This window comes from Magnolia sinica, chromosome 13 (assembly GCF_029962835.1).
Source record: "Magnolia sinica isolate HGM2019 chromosome 13, MsV1, whole genome shotgun sequence".
NCBI lineage: Eukaryota > Viridiplantae > Streptophyta > Magnoliopsida > Magnoliales > Magnoliaceae > Magnolia > Magnolia sinica.
Window position 1 is genome coordinate 34,550,880 of NC_080585.1, and position 20,779 is coordinate 34,571,658.

Genomic DNA, 20,779 nt, shown 5'->3' on the forward strand with positions numbered 1-20,779 from the left:
CACTTTACTGGCATTAAATACTACGTAACTTCTTAATCCTTAGAAAACCATGCAACTACTGAACGAAGGTCAGGGGCATTTTCATCCGAAACAAACTTCAAAGTTGTCAGAAGGCCCTTTAGGGAATATATGGAGTGTCGTAATGATCGAGGTAATTGACCCAAACTTCGAGGCGAGTACGGTCAATTTTCCTATATATATATATCTGAGAGAGAGAGAGAGAGAGAGAGAGAGAGAGAGTTCATGACCATCTTCTAGTATATAAGTAGCAAGCATTATCCATACCAAAATAGTTGTCGCATGTATGATACATGTCTAGTTAAGCAAAATAAGTTAATAGTAATTTGAGAGAGAGAGAGAGAGAGAGAGAGAGAGAGAGAGAGAGAGAGCACGCATGGCCATAATCTTCTAGTCCAGAGAGTAGCAAGATTTCTTGAAGCTGTCCAAGTTGTGCTTAAAAAAGGGCACAATGGCATCTATGCTCCCATCTCCTATAAAGGAAGGGAGGAGAAACAACATTCCCTCCACAGGGAAGTAAGAAGGCATAAAAAGGAAAGGACTTCCCCCTCCAAAAGGCTTTTATTATTATTATTACTATTATTATTATTATTATTATGGTATTGGTGTTGTTATTAAGGGTGATTATTTGTTACTCTAGTGTTGGCGATGATTGCTACACATGCACTCAATAATTGTAGTGATTGTACACATAGTATATAATATTATTAGCTCATATTACACCTTACAAATTGTGTTACTTATCCTGAACAGGTCATCCTCAAAATCAACTTGATTCAGGGAAAACCTCCTTTTCCATGTGGTTATGGTTCTCCCGGCTAAAATTCATTGTCTTATCTTCTTAGATAAAACCAAGCTGGGTAACATTCCTCCAGCCTAACCTGCCTCAGTCCTCCTCTCTTTCTGTTGTGTTTCCGTTTATGATAGGAGGGGCCTTTCGAGGTCCCTCCCAAATCAATCTGTACAGCATTTTGAGGTGATATATGTGTGTGTGTGTGTGTGCACTAATAAAAAATAGGGCAACGCCGACGGCTCCAAACCGTTGGCAATGAGGTTCTTCGACGACTTTTACCCGTCGGACAGTCCGTCGGGAAAAGGGGTCGTGTCATGCCCCAAACTCGGAAACCGGGCTCACAAAATTCCCGATCGCCGAATCCGGCGCCGACTGCCTCCGTAGAACCCCATTCTCGACTCCCAGCGCCCATTCGACAGGTTCTGATCCTGGGATGCTACAAGGAGGATTTTCAACATCAGTTTGATTCGTAATAAGCATAACCAAAGGCATAACCCACAAACAACAACAAAAAACTCCATCACATTTTCACTATGATAAAAAACTTTACAAGTATAATAAGCATAAAGGGAAATACAATAATGATAAACCAAAAGCTCCAAAAAAGATTTGCTACGCGTCCAAGGCTCAGCGCTGCTGCGATCCAACGTCACCTGCACGCAACGGTCGTGCATAAGCTTATAGAAAGCTTAGAGGGTGGTGAAAGTGTATGCTCAAGGTGGTAATGCAGTTATGCAGTATCAAAGTAATGCGGAACATGCTGATGAATGTCAAGAATACCATTAGCCGTACCAAGGCCATGCGGTGCAAAGAATGATGTCGGCCATACCAAGGCCATGCAATGCGAAATGCAACTCAAGCATACAAATCCTCATCTAAGTCCACATATCAATACAGCTCAAAATCTGGAATATCACCGGGGTCTAGTACACTCCAAGCCAGATTGCCGCCCCATCGCGCGCAATAAGGTGAGTAGAAAAGACCTCACTATCCGCCTGCCAATATTGGGCTCGGCTCGTCAATAGCGGACCCATTCCTCGAGCTGGTCAGACTCAGCCTAGCTTTGCCCCTTACTCTAGGACGGGTAAGGCTGCACCCCCTTCCAACCGACCACGACACAGTGGAAAGCGCAACCGTCTGGTAATCGGCACTCAGCGCTCATGCACCCACTCGGTCTAGACGTTGGAGCAACCTCTTGGTACCATAAGGGTTTAGGAACTTTCACCCAGGGATATCTATCACACCCCATGTAGAACAGTATTTTCGGTATCCAATCCTGCCAACCACGATACGTCTGTGGAGGCTACGACCCTGATGTCGCTAGGGCGTACAGTAACCATATCACACAATGCGAATGCATGAATCACACTATCCAGTCATGCAGCAATCCTGCGCGTATCGTGCGCTCATGTAGGGCAACACCCCCTGTACGGGAGCCCCTAAACCATCTGCCCAAAGGCATATGCTATGATCAGTCATTTCTCATATCAAGCATACGTATGATGCATATGATCATGAATCATGGAATTAAACATGTTATATGGGATGGATGATGTTCATAATGAAGATGGGCCTAGACGGCCTACACATTACACGTACGAGCCTAACAATGGGCCCTCGGAAAAGGCATAATGCGGACATTTAACCAACACTATACTTGCAATGTGGACGTCAAACCAACATTTCTCCCAAGGCACGACTGTCACAAATATCATTACATAAATTATGTTGGGATCACACATTGCAATGGACCTTAGGTACATCCCATTGGGCCTTCAATACATCAAATGAGCCAAATCACATGGGCCTTATATTCATTAAGTGGGCCACATCAATGGGCCGCACCAATGGGCCTTATGTGCATTGCAATGGGCCGTAACCCGTGGGCCTTAGAATGCATCGAATGGGCCTAATCTTTTGGGCCTTATGTGTATCAGATGGGCCTTGCCAATTGGGCCCCCATATGTACATCAAATGGGCCTCAACCCATAGGCCCCAATACATTTTTAATGGCCTTAACCCATGGGCCCCTAATACATCAAATGGGCCTCGACCCATGGGCCTTACATACATATCAAAGTGGGCCTCAACTATGGGCCACAAGTAAACTGAGGTGGGCCTTATATATATATATCAAGGTGGGCCTCAATCACGGGCCACAAGCAAACTGAGCTGGGCCTCCCACACCAGAAAAATATATATATAATACAATATATAATATGTATATATATATATATATATATATATATTTAGTACATATAATATTATATATAATATAATATTTTATATACATATATATATATACACACACACGCACGCACACACCCACCGTCCAGGACGGTGGGGGAAATACAAACATCACAGTGGGCTCCACCGTCCAGGCGGACGGTGGAAATGAAACACATACATCTTTGTGGGCTCCATGTGGGGCCCACCATAATGTTGCTATGTCATCCAACCCGTTGATAAGGCCACGTGGGCCCAGATGAAGGGTGAAAACAAATTTCACCTTGATCCCAAACTTCTGTGGGCCCAGAAAGGGTTTCAAGGGTAAAGTCTAATTCACACTGTTTCCTTTGATGTGGGCCACCCGAGTCTTGGATGAACCTCAAATTTGGAGGGTGGTCCACTGACCTCAGGGTCCACCATATGAATGGATTGGATGACACATAAACATCAAGGTGGGGCCCATGGCTACAGCCGTGGGTGGCTGTCCGCCAGCCCGTCCGCTGGACGCTGGGGGCAGGCAGCGCCTGCTGCCGTCCCTGACACAGCAGCGTTGCTGCTGTGTTATGGTTTTATTTTTTTTTATTTTGCAGGTGGGGTCCACATCTTGCAAATCCACTCCGTCCAATGGCTCTCCATGCCTCACGACAGGCAAAACAAGCCCAATATTGGGCCTGTTTCAGTATATAGAAGTAATAGGGGAGGTTTCAATGGTAAGCCCACTGTTTGCCATGTTATGGCCCGCCTGGAAGTCTGATTGGTCCCATCTTCTGGCTCAACGCCTAAAACAATCTTGGGAAAGGAATGGACGGCATGGATTTAATACATACATCAAGGTGGGGCCTACATGAGTGGACCATCCCAAAGCTTGGGAAGAAGCTGATATTTGTGTTTCTTTCCAGCAAACGTCCAGCGTCCCTGGACGCTGGACTTGGCACATACGTTGGAGGTGGGCCCTGCTTAGGTGGGCCACCAAGTGATGGATGGCATGGGTACTACACATAAGATGGGCCCCACTTATAAATGGTATGGATAAAATACCTACCTCATGGTGGGGTCCATTCAAGTGGGCCACACAATCTCATTATCATTACAAAAAAATAAAATAAAATAAAAGAGAGAGGGATAGAGAGTGAGACCCACGTGATGGAGGGACCCCGGCACTATGGGCCCTCCCTTGCACTAAATCATACATCAAGTGGGTCCCATTACATGTGGGTCCATGAAATCGAAATCCAACGGTGGAGATCCCTTCTCCACTAAAATAGACGGTCTAGATGACCTTAAGCATGCAAGGAAATAAACATCATGATGGGGTCCATGGAGAATGACCCCATCATGGAATGATCATGATGATCCAAGTGGGCCATTGGCCACATCTTAGGGTCCAAAGTGAGATCCAAACCATTGATCGGTTGGCCTCACTTGGCCCATCTTAAAAACATCAAAATCTACCCTATCAAAACACCTACCGCTTGATCTTCTTGCTTCCTTGGCTTCCTTAGCTCCTTGTGCTTCTCTTTGATGGAGGAAGATGAGAAATGGATGGTTGAGATGAGAGATCTAAGGATGGAAAGGTGGGTCACACTTGCATTTTTTTTTTCACCATGGGAGGGCTCATACGTATGGATTTTTGCTTATGGGAGAGTTTGAAATTGAGAGAGACTTGTAAGGGAGAGAGAGAGAGAGAGTGATGGGTGATAGAGTGATCGATGGGAGAGAGGGATGGGTGTAAGAGCTCTTTTTGACTTTTTTGGCAAAAGTTGTAAGAGAGGGTATGGGTGGTGTAAGAACTTTTTGACTTTGGAGTTTGCTTGGGAAAGGGTGAAAGGTGATGTGTACTTGACATGATGGGATTAATGGGATTGATTGATTGATGTGACACCTTGTAGAGATTCCCTTGGAATTTGCAGCGCGGCATTTTCCTCGCACCGAATGCTGGCCCACATCTCCCAACCAGGGTATCGCCTTGGCGCGCACGTCGCGGCATCGGAACTGCGGCGACGACGCGGTCGCTAAGGTATAAGTCCTGGGTTGAGTCGACTCGGGTTGACGGCACGAGAACCAGGGTCGCGCGCAAATACCGTTTAAGGGTCGAAGGTTGTCGGAATTCGACCGGAAAGACCGTGGAAGCCTATGGAACGGTACGGTCTAGGATACGGGGCTTACAGCGTGGGTGTTGCTCGCTGACGGATTTTAGCTGTTGGCGTTCCTGATGGCTGAGGTGTCAGTTTTAGCCTTCGACGTCTACAACGGCTAAAGCTGTCGGCGTTTTCGACGGCTGAGGAAAACAGTTTTAGCCATTGGCGTTTTCGACGGCTAAAACCGTCGACATGTCCGATGGCTGTGGAGGACAAAAAAATCCTTCTGCTTTTTCGAGAGCAAAAAGCCATCGGCGTTTCCCATAAATTTTTTTTTAAAAATTAATAAAAAAATTGATTGCCTAATCAACACACATCTAAAACTAGATAATCCTAACCATTCTAAATGCATTCCAAACGCATTCATGAAAACATAGTACTAATAGTAACAAAATATAAACTTAAGCACAACAGAAAGATGATCCTAACCATTCCAAATGCATTTCTTTGGACATACATAATGAGTAATGTTACTAATTGCAGACAAGATAAACATATGAACTTTTTTATCTCTTGTTCAGGTACTAATCTTCAAATATCTTTCAATGACTACTCTAATCACTGAAAGAAAACAATCCTAAAAGAATAAAGCATTCCATTAGAATAGATCTTTCTCATTTTAAACAGTTCAGACTTATAAGAGGGGTAGGCTACACAAAACTTTATTAAGTACTACAGTAACATTAATCAAGCAAAGGGCTCTCCAATATGAGTACATAACAGTGAGATCTTTGTAGAAATATAATACAAAACCTTCACTTAATTGTCTCCAATATTTGTGCTTTCAAAGCAGGAATCAAGTAAATCCAAGTTCCTTTAGGCTGTGTTCGGATGCCAAAGTGAATTGAACTGTGAACAAGCAGTTTAATCAAATTTAAACAACCAAAGTTAATAATCCTTGTATCGATATTAAGAAGCCCTCAACATCACAGAAACTTGCTTCCAGTCCAACTTGAAAGTAATGTAATTGAATATGAATGACAAGGAAAGAAATCACAATTTTTGGTCTTCTTTCCACCTTATTAGACTAACAATTGAAGTTCAATTTGACAATGCATCCAAACAACACCCTTCATATTTCACTCACCTATTGGGTAATCTAAGAATGAACATATTGCATCACCTATTGCGTATAAACTTCAATCCTATAGTATTCAATACATGTTGTACTTAAGGCTGTATTCGGATGTGAAATTGAATCACAATAGTTATGTTGCAACAGTGAAATTCCCGAAGCCAAATCATTCCAAGAAATTGACACTATTTGAATTTAAGTGGACCTCAAACAAAAAGAATCAAATAACAGAGAGAGACAATTTTGTAACTGGAAACACATTGCAATGATTTATTTTCACAATGTTGAATTGTTATTATTGCAAAATCCATTTGATATCCAAACACAACCTTTAATAAAATAAAATAAAATAAAACTTTTAGCGACTGAAAAGTAAAATCATGCATTACATAATGTGTAAATGAGAATCACCCAAAAGCAACAAAAAATCTAGAACATTGCATACGATTTCAATGTGTGAATAGAAACTGTGTAATTAGCTGAAATATTCAATTCTAAAACAATACCAAATGGCTCCGTAGATTTTTCAATATTAAACAATGGAATGAAGATAATGCAACTAGATCAAGGAAGAAACTAGTTGCAATAAGATTCATCATGCCCGATTCAAGTTCGAATCACAAAAAAGAAGAGAATGCAATGATTGTGAGCAGTTCACTAAAACAGGATGGGTTTTGGCTGGGACTGAAACTCAGTGAAATGGGTCAGTTCACTAAAAACACAAGAATACCATTTTATTTAGAACATGCAAGTTCACCAGTCAAAGCTCAAACACAACATGCATTCACAAGAGTTAATACAGGCCAGGTAAACCAGGACAGTTAAGAAAAATGCCTATGTTCAGGGACCCATTTCAGATACATCTGTTTTTTGTTTTTTGCATATATACATGACCAAGATTGCCTTATATTCTAAGCCCCATTTCTTATTTTTTATACATCTATCTTAGTTCATGCATACATGAAGCAAAATGCCCATGTTCATGGACCCACTTTAGATTTAGACCATCAAAGGACTACACAATCCGAATCTCGAAACAGAACAATATCCATTGTACAACATTATTCAATTGATGAAGTCAGTGGGCCAATCCCTATATAAGTTCTGTATGAAGTAACATGCATTTCTTGTCATGGACATAAAATTCAATCTAAAATCACCCAAACTTATCGAATAAAACAACATTGGAGATACTTAATATGAAGAACAGAGAAGAGTCTCGTAAATCATTAAACTAATCAAGCCTTTGAAATAATCATCCTAAATTGCAATGGAAATAAAAAATTAAAAATATTAGTTTCTCAACAAAAACTGAAAGGAGATAGAATTTCACAAATGCTACCAATTACCAAAGGCATTATCTTTTCTTATTTTCAATTTCTCTATTTTTTCCTCCTAATCGTTGAACTACACCAAAGGAGATAGAATTTCACAAATGCTACCAATTACCAAAGGTAACCGGGCTTCTTTCAAGTTTCAAAACCCAAAATACCCATCCTTAACTCCAACTCACAAATTTTGGCATCTCTATCTCCAAGTAGAAATATTGCTATTAATGGTTCAACCGATGAGATAATTGTACTTCAGAAATGCATCTGTGCAAGCTCCAAGCACATGGTTGCAAGAAAAGCAAAATAAGTGAAAGAACCTTTGTATTCTATATAAATTATCATAAGCATCTGTGCAAGCTCCAAGTAGAGTGACCAACAATGTTTGAATCAACTCAGGTTTAGGCCCTTATAATTATCATAATCATCTAACCTTTATCCCAACTGATTTGTGTCTGCAACATGCTCTCTTTAGTGAGATAGTTAGGACCTTAAATGAGAAGAAGGATTATCCTAATATAATCAGCATTAGCTTACCAATTTAGAGGCTACATGTTTTACCAAAAAGACTTGCAGGTAACAATTCGACATAAAAATATGAATGATGGTTGAAAAGTGAAAAAAACTAAAATGAAACATCCATACTGTAGACCATTACCAGTATTTGAATCAGATAAAGAAAACACAAACATCTACTTCATGATATATTAGTAAAACTATATCGAAAAAGTAATTGGTACTTTCTGTGAACTATACTGCTCATTAACCCTACACTTGCACTTGCAGTTTCATATCCTCACAAATGGAGATAATGAAGATACCTGACCAAGAACAACAGTTGTATCAGTGTTGTTCAAATCAAGGGTGAGCTTGTTGTAGTCCAGTTGTCCATTGTACCACTAAACAAACTCCCCAGCTAAGTATATCCCCTTTAAATTCTAGCAAATACAATGAAAGAAGACATCATCAAGACAAACCATGCCTGCATTCCCTGTTAAAGAACTAATCACAGAGTGATGAAGACACAACAATAATATCAGTTCTACTCAATGATTCCAAACCTAGAGTGGACATTGACCCATTTCCACACTTTCCGAACTGAATTTGATGTTATAGCACAAAGAGAATCAAGCTCATAGACATACCTGGCCACTGACCAAAGGTATGAGTGTTACATGAAAAGAAACATAGAAACATTGAAGAGAGAACAAGAAAATGGTTTTGATAAAGTTGCGAGAACTAGACCATACATATGAGCCAGTCCAAGCCCTGACACGACAGGCAAGACTATTAACAAGGTCATAGCAAGAATGTTTGATATTCATAGAAAGTCTCAGCCACAATTATTTGCAGTAAGTTATCATTGTTAAATATAACTATGTTTAAGGTAACAAAATTGATGAAAGGACAGAATGTGTTTTTCCTGTATTTACCCACATTCCCTTTGTATCACTGTTTTGGTCTAAATAATGAAAGACAGTCAAGGATACCTGCATGGTCTATATTTTCTATATTTTGAAAAATAATATTACCAAAAAATAAGAGTACCATCTATATTTTCAATCAGTTATAGAGAGGACTTGCGTTGAGAAAAATAATTTACTTTTCTGCATCTACTTGTTGGAATGAAACTTCCACTTCCATCTGGCAAAAAAAAAAAAGAAAAAGAAAAAGACATTGTCGTCTTAAAATGAAAAGACAATCTCATAAACTAGATCTCTACAAGAAGTTTTTTAATAGTCTGGTAATTTCATAAACCATACAATGCAATACAATAGTAAAGGGATTTACCTGTATTTACCCACATTCCCTTCTTCTTACTACTTGCTGAATTTGCTGGCATAACAAAAAATGCAAAACAAAGGCATTAACCAAAAAATGACATTTCTTTTTTATCAAGTATCATATAATACTTCCAAAATCAATACATACTACAAAATTTCATCATCATCTCATGCTGCATCAGTGAAAATAAACTTGTTGTGACCATCAGGCAACAAGGTATAACTAAGCCCTCTAAAGTTCACTTAGTCCTACAATCGAGTTAAAAAGGGAGTTTCTCATTACGAAAACCTCATTCTTCTTCTGTTTGTAAAGATCCATTTGTTGCAGATAATCTTCCCTCTGCTTCTTGGCAATCTGAAATACATAAGAAACAACAATTAAGAGTGTTTATAGACTTACAAGAGGCAGAAGAGAAAATGTCCAACAACCCAAAACCTCTTCAACCAGCTGTTGAAGGATTTCCCAACAACAGTAAGTCCCAATTTTTAGTTAGTCATATTAAAGGATTTCTCAATTTTTAATCCATGAATGCCTTCCGACTTTGATCAATTTCATCAGTTTGCAACATTCAAGTAGATTAGTAAGCAAGTGCTTCTTCATGTCAGAGCTACCATCTTCAAAGAAGATTTTCTACTTAACTGCATTGCCAGGTTCCCCTTTACAGTGAAAATGAAAGCCATCGAGACATGAATCAGGGTCCAACTTACCAGGAGCAACAGTAAGTCCACCTGTGAGGCTGAACGAACCAGCACTCTACACCTGTGCAGCACTCCCTCACAATTAAGAACTTCATAAGATGGATAGTCTCATCTACTCAACAGGGAGGCCATACATGTCTAATGATAGATACTGTATACCTGGCTTTCTTTTTTCAAGCCGGCCATTGCTTTAACACTTGTTTAGCCCCTGATAAGTGGACTGGCTGACTTAAGGGCCATGACATCAATAAGGTGGGGGTCCACCTTACGCATCTCTCACATCCCACACACGAACCAATTTAGCATATGAGTGGTCATGAGTCATTGAACTTTTGCCAAGAAATCGTGAAAATTCTCATTTCAAATCTTATAACACAACTATTCAACCAGCTATGCTATGTGGTCAGTAGTGTTGTGCAGTTACAAAGGTAACATGAACAGAGATTGACTATTTTAGAGATGAGGATGTTGAGATGGATGTGTTGAAAGACTCGACAAGATTGAATTAAGAATGAGTTCAGATGAAACAATTCGTAGGTAGTCCTAATAAAAGATAAATAACGAACTTGAGATGGTTTGTTCATGAGCATCAAAGACCAAACACTGTCCAAAAGTAGGGAAACTTTGATCTAGCTAAAAGGGCCTGAAACGAGTATGAGAGGAAGACCCAAAAGGTCTTGGAATTAGGGCCTTAAAAAAAAGTATCGGAAAAACAAGACTCATAAAGCTAACCCCAAATAGGAGGGAGAAGGCTTCGATAATGATAATCACAATTATGCATGAAATGGCTACTTTCGAAGAAGGAATCCTCAACTTCCACTTAAATTTGACTATAATCCCATTAACTTCAACTGATAAAATGCTATTTTAACTTTCATACAATCATAGTCTGACTAAAATAATTTTAATAATCTCTAATTCATAGCAATTACTAATCTGAATCCCTGATGATGATAAATTCATGTAAGAGTTAGTGAAGAAATGAAATCACCTCAACATAGTAGCTGAATGCTATCTTCTTATGCTAGTCAAGAAGTAAAATAATACATATTTATGTTATCTTCTTATGCTAGTCAAGAAGTTTGTACTCCCCTTATCTTTTTGTGCATATAAATAAATTTTTGTTCACACTTATCTTTATCTAGATGTGTTAATTGTCTATATCTACATGTGCTAATGGTCTCTATCTAAATGTGCTATTTGTCTATATCTAGATATGCTAATTGTCTCTATCTAGAGGTGTTAATTGTCTCTATTCCATTCGGTAACATACCATGTACTGTCCCCATACAATTTACATGTGAGCCAAAATTTCGACAGCACCTCCCCATATTCTCCAGATATATGTAAAATTCAATACTAACTAGTTCGCACATGTAATCCATCACACATGGATATAGGAAACTAATTAGTAAAGAACCACATATCCGGAGAAAATATAAGGAGACACTACCAAATTTCAAACTACATGTAAACTGAAAATGATGACAACCTAAGTACATGGTATAGTACCGAACTGTTTAAAATGGGACAATTTAGGAATCCATAAAGAACAAGCATTTTCAGTAGAATGAATGTACTTGTTCAATATAAATTTCTAAACGGGGGGGTGGTACATTGCTAATCTACTAAGTGGTATAAATACTAATTAACAACATCATTTAACAAAGGATCATAAGTATAAACATTTAAAGAACAAATATCGAAATGAATAAAGAAAAAGAATGAGATAATGGGAAATAACTCCCAAAAGTCATAAAGATATGATATGTTGTTATGACATCTAAACTGCAGGCATTCAATAATAAGTTCATTATATAAAATAAATTTAAAAAAAATAAAAATCAAAGAACGCTTTGATACACTAGGAATCATTACATACAAATACAAAATAAGATGGAAAATGATAAAAAGAAGTTTAAAAAAAATTAAAAGAAAGAAAGAAAGAAAAAAAAGAAGTGAAAGTTTACCTCTTTCTTACAATATCTCCCAAAATGGTACATTGCAATTCGATTCATCAACATTTGATTTATGAACATTGTTTCTTAAATTTGTATCCTTGACATGGTTATGTTATAAACATCATTGATAATTGTAAACATTTTTTTCTTTTATGTTTGTGTTGAAGGGAATGTTTATCTTTGTATGGTTCAAAAGATCGTGCCTTTTGTATTATGGTTCTTAATTTCAAAGGAAGCTTTGGTCCTTTGAAGTATGAATACTTCAACCTAGCTATTTTGTAGGAAAATATATAGGGCGCGTGCATAATTCACTATTGCCCTCCTTTGTATCCACATTGTCTTGTGAAACCCTTTAATGAACTAATCATGATGATATGATTTGTTTGACATTGCAAAACAGAGTTCATGATTCTTTTTTGCCTGCCTTAGGTTGAAGTATTAAAGTTGTAAGAGCCCACATAATCTTGCATGCAGACTCACACACTTTGGCTATTAACCAGTGCAAAACATGGCAATTATATATGGTTGCATATACCTAATGTGGAGTCCAAAGTTCTTGAGAAGAGCACCAAACGTACGTAGCCAAATGACAATTTAAATGGTCATGATGAGCCCGAACAGTCCCATTCCCACTTGCATTGGATTAGTCTATGTATGCCAAATGTGTTGGAATGATACGGAGGGTTAGCTACTTAACCCTTATTTTTATTTTTTTTAAAAGGAGAACTTCAACCAATTGAAGCACTTGCTGAAATACATTCTCATTAAATAAAAATATATATAGGACAAGATAGGATGTAGTGCTGAAATGGTCATCAAAGAACTAATCACAAAAAATACAAGATGAAAGTCATTCCTAGGCTAGGTAATACAATTCAGCACAAAATCTTACATCTGTTTCACAACAGAAGTTACCTGTACGAGGTCAGAGTCTAGGCAACGTAACCTAACCGTGGCAAAATGATTCCCTAACTTATCACTTAATAGATAGTGTGCAGCAACAAAGTACTCAATATGCTATTCCAGGACCTGAAGCTTATAGGGATAACATGATTCAGATGCAAGTGTGACTTGTCAATGAGATTCATGCAAGTTTGGGTTTGAATTCTGATCTTGTCAGCTTATCTTTTGACCTTGGTCAGAACAGAACGGGTTGATTTTGATCCATGTTTCTTAGGTCTCGAGTCATTCAATCTAAAGCCGATGTGTACAGAGTTCCATCATTTACAGGGTTGAACTTCATATTGTTAAGTATGCAAGAGTGAACGGATCCATAAATCATCTTTTCATGTATCTTCACATAATCCTAGAGTGAATGGATCCATAAATCATCTTTTCATGTACCTAACCCTTACATAAAAGTCAATCCCATTTTGTAACATTACATAAGATAATTATCAATATAAACCATCTACAACATGACCCATTATTTGGATGGTCTGGATAGACATATATCAAATCCACATTTTCTATGAACAAGTCACCACTATTTAACAAAAAATGCAAATCTAACAAGTTTTTACCGTATGTGGGGCTAGCAGCAGTGTCTGTGAGAAATACACTCCGTCCATCGATTTCTCATGAGCTAAAAAATGCAGTAGATCCAAATCTCAAGTGGAACACGAGACAGAAAAAGTGGGAAATGGAGAGGGAATGCCCATCATTTGAAACCTTCCTGGGGCCCACCATCATGTTTATATGTCAAACATACTGTTTATACTGTTAGTCCCACTAAGATTGACTGAAAACACAAATACTATCCTGATGTAAATTTAAGTGACCCCACAAAAGTTTCAATGATGGACTTCCAATCCCTAGCACTTCCTATGGTATGCCCCACTTGAGTCTTAGACTTGCCTCATTTTTAAGTTCATGTCCAAACATGAATTGGTGAAACCAGTGGACACTGTATTTCTCAAGGACATTGCTATGGGCCCACAAAGATTATGATTCCAGGAACTTGTAGGTAGGGCACATGTAATGATGATGTAGAATAATGGGCCATGAATCGACAATAGCCTGTTGGGATTAGAAATTCAAATGGGTTTCACTGTGAAAACATGGAGCTTGATGGAGATATAATGAACCGATGAAGTCGTAATGATTGAGTCATTTACATAAATTAAAGGCAGAGATGGCAGAGAAATGTCATCCTATGTTATGTGTAAGGATGCATTTGAGTAAATTAATAAGTTGTAGGGATATGGTCAAATCTACATGGTTGCACTGCAAAAGTCCAACACAAACAATTTACAAAACTCACCTTAGCATGAAATCTGTATACGAGCTTCTGGATGAACGGTCTGAATCGTAACGCCACCGCTAGGCAAAAAGGCGATCAATGGCGATGAAGATGGCGCTTGAAAGAGGGAAGGGAGAGGAAGAAAAGGGTGGTCGAAAGAGGGAAGGGAGAGGAATAAAAGGGCAGTTGAAAGAGGGAAAATGAAAATTCCATGGCAGGGAGAGGAAGAAGCGGGTGGTCGAGAGAGGGAAAATGAAAAATCCCTTCTGAAATCGTATAAGAATCGAAATCCGTAAAATATGAGTTTTACATATTTTATATAATAAACTGTATTTACAGCCGTAAATTAAGGGTCCATTTAGTGGATTTCTAAGATATTATTTCATACAATAGTTATAAATATAAACATGTACAACAATACCCATTATTTGGATGGTCTGGATTGTCATATATCAAACCCACATTTTCTATGGATGAGTTTCCACTCTTTAATATAAAATGCAAACCTGACATGACTTTACCGTACTAACAAAGACGCTAGCTTAGACTTTGGATCTGGTAGGGCTTTATGGGCCCCACCATGATGTTTGTGTTTAATCCACACCGAAAATCCATTATTAAAATTTTTTTAATAGAAATACCAAAAAATCAGATCGAAATAAATCTCTAGTGAACAACACCACAGCGAAAACAGTAGAAATTGATGTTCACTGTTAAAACTCTGGCTTATAGCTACGGACTAGGTTATTTTTGCTACGGATTTTGGCCGTCAGAATTACCCACGGCTAAGATCCGTACCCAAAACAGCTACACATCCGTCGGCGTCGCCCCATTTTCTGGTTGTGATGGTTTTGAAAAAAAAATTAAAAAAATATATGATTCAGCTTATCCCAAACTTTGATTTGTTTACATTTTCTTATTGAAATGGGACATCGATTATTTTTCATTTTATCCATTCAACTAATGTCCAACATTCATCCGTTTAGGCAATCAAATCCATGTAACTGTTCATTGATGATACATCTAGATTGGCGCTTACGATTTGGACGGTTTAGCTTGAGTTGGATGCTGCCACATGTACTATTTTCTGGGGCTCGCGTATCAACCATCATCGCCTAGCTGAGTATTAAAGTAGTCTTTTTTTTTTTTAATGGGATCTATTATCATAATCACCATCAGCACCTCCGTCATCATTTTTGTTTCTTTATCGACCATAGTTATTATCAAGCCAAAAGCGAGGACTCCACACACGCCTCTACGCGCGGATTCACTTGCCAACCTGGAATGTTTTCAAGACATCACAACCGTCCATCAGGTGAGATCAGCATGTAGATTATCTGGACAAAGCATCAACTATCGGGCAGGCCAACAATGACCGTCCAACAGAACTTGCATGTTTTTATTTTATTTTATTTGGGACCGTGCCTTATTTCCTTACATGCATGGCTTACCTGAAAGTTTAGTGGATTAAGGTTTTTCTCTGATGATCTAAACTGTGTGCCCCACCTAATAGAAAGGCTGAATATCGCTGGATAATCTAAACGGTGTGGCCCACCTGATAGAAAGATTGAATATATACGCCAGGATCCTTACTCTTGCTCGGGTGGTAGACTCTTTGGAGTTTCCACACCCGGTCAAGGGTTAGAGGGTGAAATTCCACTAGCGTGAGTGTGTGGGGTGTGTGCGCGTGTATATATATATATATATATATATATATATATATATATATATATATATATATATATATATATATATATATATACACCCGCTCTGTTCGCGTATGGATGCACGTGTGTAGCGGCCGGTAGGCGTTGGAGTAGAAAACCACGTCAAAAAAAGACGGGGCGAAACTGTACTTGAAGAGGGTTGAGTATCGAGAGCGGATTAGGTAAGAGCCCGGACTCACCTATTGCGGTTCGGCCCTTACTGTGGTGCCTAACTTGATATATTAATTTTGTATCCACGCCGTCCATACATTTTAACAGATCATTTTAAGCTATTACTTCAAAAATGATATAGATCCAATTAGCAGATGAACCATACCATCGAAATTAGAGGTGATTGATCGTTAATGGGTCAAACAAGTTTTGGATCAAACTTATATTTATCTTTATCCCTTCATCTAGGATATGTGATCTTATCAACAGATTGGATGGAAAATAAACACAAAGAAACATTAAGGTATATGCTGAGAAGTTCTTAATGGTAGGGTGTTCAATCACTACTCTTTCCTATGGTATAGTCTACGTGGTAATTAGATCTACTTCATTTTTTGGTTAATGACTAAAATGGTATGTAAAAACGGGTGGACGGAGTGGATACATAATACGTACATCAAGGTGGGCCCCACCATAAGTGCCGCACCGTATCTGGTTAAGCCGAGTTCTCACCTGAATAACCTTATCCGCTCCCATGTACACGACTCTCTCTTCCAAATCATGGAGAAAATTGGAAGACATGAGAGATATCGAAGAGGACTCTGACCAGTCGCCGCAGCCTGTGTGTCTGTATTATTTCTGAATCTGGACATGTGCATTTAAGGGCAATCGTAGTCGGTAGATAAAACACAGTACCAGACACGACTGTCACTTACAAATCATGGAGAACATTGGAAGACAATAAAGATATCGAAGAGGACTCTTGACCAGTCGCCGCAGCCTGTGCGTTTGTATTATTTCTGAATCTGGACAGTGCATTTAAGGGCAATCGTAGTCGGTAGATAAAACACACCGAATTGCAGCAGCTTTGTAAAAAGGTCCTAGGTAGAGATTCAAAAGCGACAATTGTACTGATCTAATACTTGAGTTATTCAATATGGGCGGCTTTCTACCACCTGCCATATATACGGGGCCCAGTTCCTGGATGGTCAGGATCGGTCCACCATCTGTAGAAGGCCCAGTTCATGGATGGTCAGGATCAACTGGCAGTACAGCCACGTATACTGTAGGTTGGCAACTAATGGACCGGAATCCTCTACAACACCTGTTTAACTCAGAGCCAAAACATCAAAGCTCTGTGGGTCCACCACGTTGTGTATGCAAAAGCCACTCCGCTGATCAGATTGCATACACAGTTCTAGGATATGATTTTTTTTTTTAAAAAAATTTTACTATTAATTTTTTTTCTTTTTTTAAAAAAGAAAAACATTAGCCAGATCCACAATACCATGATCTGTATATTTCATCAAACTCATCGATCAGATGTAACACGTTACGATGAAGTGAAGATGCAAAACTCAGACTGATCCAAAACCCCCAGGGCACAATGCATGAACTTAGAGGTTTCAGGGGCACCATAAAATAAGATTTCCCACCTGATGGACAGAGTTGATTTATACTTAACACGGTAGACTAAGTAGAGCTTGGGTGTTTTAGCTGCTGTAGAAAATTTGAGTCCGCAACTAACCATTATTTCGTTGTACGGGCCCGTTTGATAGCCGCAAAATTTCCGCCTAATAGCTTGACTGGTCGGTCCTCTTGTCTAGCTAGGCTAATGCTGTGCTAGCCTAATAGCTTGACTGGATCGGGTCGGTCCTCTTGTCTAGCTAGGCTAATGCTGTGCTAGCCTGGCTTGTCAGCTAACACCTGTATGGTATGACAGAAATCAATCTAGTAGTAGTGGTTGAAATCAACTCCCGGCTCATTTTCTCCTTCAAAACACTTGGGGATATATCGGGCCACTCAAGCGTAGAGTAAGACTTATTATACACTGGGTCTCTAGAATACAAACGTAGCATAATATAATATAATGCAATTTGATTATGAGACTCATCTCAAGAATATTTATTTGTAGTAACATTAAATTTTTATAATATAAAAATACATATAAATAGTGAAGATCATACTACATGTACATGAAAGAGATGTCTGTGATGTCAATATGTCGATGCCGATCTCCTAAACCTAAGGGTCTTTCTTTGATATATCTTAATACTGAAGAATATTAATTTAAGATAGCTTAACGTCAAATCCTCTGGTAGATGTCGACTAAGACATATACCATTCACACAATTGTAATGTTGTTGTATAGTCCCCTCTATTCACTATACAAACTTTGTTATATATACATTAAAAAAAAAGGATAATAGAAGAGGATATACTGGATCTCCGCTCTCTCAAACTTTCTCCCATTTTCCTCACACTTTCACGTCCCATGGGTGGGGACATTCAGGGCTACATCTTCATTTTCTCTGAGTTAGGATTATATAGATAAAGAGGGGTACGGGTTTTAAGGGTGCACTTGGTATGTTGTTTCACCACCTTACAGACTTTGGTGTAGCATATTGTGAAGAAAGTCCACCTCATCAATGCATATAATCATAATTCAATCCCTCCGCTGACATGGCGGATCTACCTATGATAAGATCCCATGCCAATCAGAAGTGGACCATCAAATCTGGGCCCTCAGGTTATTGTTAAGTGCGATCAAAGCAATTTTTACAGATAAAACATAACTTCAATGGTTAAAAACCTTTGAAAAACTTATTAAAATATTTAGAGTATTGGATAGAGAAAGTCATCATCTTGACATGACAATCAATTTTAGCGTGATAGGTATAGTAAGCCAATCTATTACTAGGATAACATTGTACCCTTTCTCTCCATTATAACTATATCTACAAACATTGGGGTTCCTTAAATTTCAATTTAATAAGATTTGCATATTTTATCTAAGATAACAATCTTTTTCACAGGTGATTCTATCGAGATTGGTTTACTAAGAGTCACAGGTTGCATGCCTAATAGTTTGACTACCGCAATTGCAATAAAAGACAATGCAACTCCAAAATCAAACAATATTGTACCTTATATGACGTTGTTATCTATTTATAGTTCTTTAGTAGAGGTAACGACGTAAACTTTGGCACGTGTGGGTTGTTGTCTAAAGGGTTGTCCTCTTTGAGAGTTCACAAGCCATGATGATTATTGAAGGCGAATCTGTTGATTTTGAGGTGGTCAAGATGGTGCAGAGTGTGATGCCTCAGGGTATGAGTGCAATGCTCTGGACGTCTGGGGCGACTGAATGGACTGGTGAGTCAATGCAGGGAATGGTAATCATGAAGATGTCTTATGGACTACCGATAATTTTCCTATTTCTCTTCGTTAAGTCTTGTAGAATTGTGCCTTATGCCCATATTTTTCTACAATACGTGCAATATTCCCCATAAAAGTTGTTCTTGATTATTCGATGTTATGATCGGAGTGGTGGTTCGTTATCACTTTTCTGACGATTTCTGTTGAACGGGTTCAATTCTATTCTAATGTTCTCTCATTTGAGGACAGGTCCATTCATAGTCTCTTTTCAGCTTGCAGGGCCTTATCAATAATCTCAGAGTATTAATTTCCAATATTTGTGCAATAAAATCAGGTTCTAATGTTCCAACGGAGTGCTTCTTCAAATTTCTAAACTTTATATTCTTCGTCTTTTACCATCTTAGGGACGTAACGAGAGAATTTTGTAAATTTTGCATCGTATTAGGTCATTGTCATAACTCCTTGCTCCAACTTTAGAAATTCTGCCATCTTCTGAAAATGATAAGCTTTGGAGAAGTATTTGGACTAAACTTTGGTATTATATGACTACGAGGTTATACAAAATTTAGACCCCAATCTATAATCCTACACCGTTGAACATTGAAGCCAGTTCCTTCATTTTGGTACAAAACGTTAAATTTTAAATTTAGGATTTTTCCACCATCGATCAACCACTAAATTTTGTCCAAATATTTGCCTATCCTAACTACACATTTCTCCTAAAATTGGATCCTAATAATTAAGTATGGACCGGTAATTAAGATCAAGTTCGTTTTGGCACCCGTTATGAGATTTTCAAGATAGGCCAATATAAATTTCGGATCACTAAGAAAATCATATACCTCGGCTCTATTTGATGACCCTAACACAATTGATGAATTAGATCTAAAGAAAGATCACCAGAAAAGAGAAATTGAAGAAACTAAATCCAAGTGGGATGGAAACACACGCCCACTCCTTTTAAAAAGGCGTGTGCGTCCTTTCTCCACTCACATGCCCAACTTCTCAATGCCCATGGAAGAGACAGAGATAGAGAGAGAGAGAGCCTAGACACCATCATCCCATTCCTTCTCCACATGTGTGGAGTCTCCCTCTTGCTCAACCGATGTCGTGATTCATTTAGAAGCTTTCCTACATGGATATATACATAAGGTTTAGATCTAAGGCCAAGGTGAGAGATTCCTTTGAAGCTTTCACTAATTTGATTTGATATGATTTATCTTATTTTTACATACTTTTATATTACTGTAATTTTTCATGCAATTGATTGATTTACCATTATCAATTATTTATCCCTTTGAAAATTATGGTTAAGTTATGATTTTAATTATACATAATTTTATTAATTTATGTAGGGTGATGGATACAAGCCTTGCTCTTTGTCAATTTTGAGAGCAACGCGTGCTTTCACTCTATATTGAGTTGGCCTTTTGCTCCTCTCCCTATTATTCTTGTTGGGTTAGCCTATTTGTTACTCTT

At 38.4% G+C, this 20,779-nt stretch overlaps 2 long non-coding RNA genes across 2 annotated transcripts in view; one reads left to right on the forward strand and one right to left on the reverse strand.

Moving 5' to 3' along the window:
- The first annotated feature begins 245 nt into the window (after positions 1–245).
- Positions 246–20,779, forward strand: part of LOC131223542 (uncharacterized) — a 58,740-nt gene continuing 38,206 nt past the window's right edge. Inside the window, exon 1 of the long non-coding RNA XR_009160522.1 lies at positions 246–339. This is a non-coding gene — a long non-coding RNA (uncharacterized LOC131223542). The remainder of the gene's footprint in view (positions 340–20,779) is intronic.
- On the reverse strand, positions 8,914–10,966 carry LOC131223543 (uncharacterized). Its single transcript, XR_009160523.1, has 3 exons — positions 10,074–10,966; positions 9,655–9,720; positions 8,914–9,417 (listed from the first exon to the last, which is right to left on the reverse strand). It is a non-coding gene; the product is annotated as an uncharacterized LOC131223543 (long non-coding RNA).